Source organism: Aptenodytes forsteri, unplaced genomic scaffold, assembly GCF_000699145.1.
Source record: "Aptenodytes forsteri isolate BGI_AS27 unplaced genomic scaffold, ASM69914v1 Scaffold1, whole genome shotgun sequence".
Lineage (NCBI taxonomy): Eukaryota > Metazoa > Chordata > Aves > Sphenisciformes > Spheniscidae > Aptenodytes > Aptenodytes forsteri.
Window position 1 is genome coordinate 6,002,551 of NW_008795035.1, and position 2,117 is coordinate 6,004,667.

Consider the following 2,117-nt stretch of genomic DNA (forward strand, 5'->3'; position numbering starts at 1 on the left):
CACCTGTGTCAGAGCTGTGACCCCCCCCCCAAAAGCCCTCAAATCCCACCCTCAGCTCCCCTCCAAGGTAAACTCCCCAACATCGATATAAAACAACAAAGCGGGACAAAGGGATTTTTCAGGAATGATTTGCTGATGGCAAACAAATAAAAAGCCCCGGAGGTGGACGCCCAGGGGCTTGGCATCCACAGAAGAAAATGGAGGAAGAAGAAAATGGAATGAATCCCCTACATTGGAGACACCCCCCCCCTCCATACCGCTACCACGATCTTAAAGAAATCCCCCCAAAAGAAGCTTTCTTTCCAGGGGCTGGATGCGCTGACGGCCCAGGTATCGGTAGCAGAGGTTGCAAAACAGCTCGGTCGAGTGCACAGAAACAAGTAGTGAGAAAAGACGGGATTTAGGCAAGGCTTTGAGAAGAACTTAAATATGAAATGGCTATTTCAGTAGCTGGAGTTTAGCCTCCTGTGTGAATCGGGCTTTGTAGATAGGAATGGAGGATAGCCAACTTCCCCAAAAGGGCTCTACAGGGGGTCCGGAAAATCACAACGTCCTGAGTTTAATGGGGAAAAGAGATAGAAATGGTAACAAAGAATGGGGAGAAACAGCAATAAACCTGATTGTTTGGTAAATAAGGCCGAGCCTGTTGTCGAGAAGTGAAGTTTGAAAAGCAGCTGGGGAATGAATAACCGGTGAAAAGTTAGGAGGCACAGTGGCGTAACAAACCCGGGGGGTTCCCAGCGTGGAGGGGTCGGTGCCGGAGCCCCCGCAGCGGGTGGGAGCGCAGGCCTTCGGAAGTGCCGGGGAGGAGGGAGGAAGCAGCGACGGGACAGTATCCACTGCTGCTCCAACGCGATAAAACCTGGCACCGTATAGAGGGATATGGAAGGGTCTCGCTGTGCTGATGAACTTGGCCTTAAAATGAGGGAGGAATTCAGTGTTGAGCACAGAGAAAACAAACCCATTGCCTACACGGCCATGAAACGGCTACATCCAGCGAGGAAGAGCGCTCTAAACTGCGGCTATGACTTTGGAAAGATCGGCTCAGTCACTGGCAGGGGGCAAGATGGGCACAGCGAGCCAGGAATGACTCGGGATAGACCAGAGGAGAGGGCAGGGATGGGTGGGGTGAGGAGAGGGCAGGGATCAGCTCACCCTGTGCCACGCGGGCTCCTGCCTCGGCCGGGGGGGCATCTCACAGGGCCGGGGAGGCAGCGGGGAAGGACGAGGAGGCGGGTTGGAGATGTGCAATAGCTGCCATCTGAGGAGAGGGATTGAATAGAGTAGGACTCCAGCCTGCAGAAAGAGGGGACTAAGGAGGAGAAGAGAGAGGACTGTGAAAGCGTGAACGGCAGGGAGGAGGTGAATGGGCGCGTACTACTCACTGCTCGTCTCAGCAGAAGAGGCAGAGGGCATCGGAGGCACCAGCTGAACGCCCGGCACGGGGAGCTGCTTTGGCGGTCACCCGGGGGGGGCCGCAGGGACCAAAAGTTTCGACGGGTTGCAAAAGTAATGGGGAAATCAAGAGCAGAGAGGCGCCTGGCTGCTGGAAGGGCTGGGAGCCAGCCGGGGCTGGGGGCTCTGCAGGACGCTGGGCAAGAGCAGGCGAGAGAGAGCGCACCCCCTCCCTGCCACCGTCCCGTGCCCTGTCCTGGGCTGCGACACCTCTGGGGAGGGGGTGGCTCATCCCCGGAGCTGTCGTTAGTTTGGGGGTGGCCCGGGGTCCTCCGCTCGTCCCCGGAGCATCTCTGACCCCCAGAGCCAGGGATGCACCTGGGGAGGGGACCTCTTTCCTAAAGCACTGGGCAGGACCCACTCCTCCCTCCCAAAATGCACCTCCGGGTTTCCCGGCGCCGGGAGGGGGTCTCACCAATCGCCCCGTGTCTCCGGGGAAATCCACGCGAGACGCGCAGGGACAGCTCTTTACACGACACACGTCTCAACGGTGCTTGCCCACCTTGCTCGCCCACGCAGGACCGAGTCGCGGATGGGGGGCGGGGGCTTTACCGGGGAAAGCCCGGCCCCTGCCCTCCCCGGCCCCGCAGCCCGCGGCCCCAGCTAGCAGCCCGCGGCCACGCGTGGCCGGCGCGGCGCGTCTCCACGGGCTCGGCGACGCA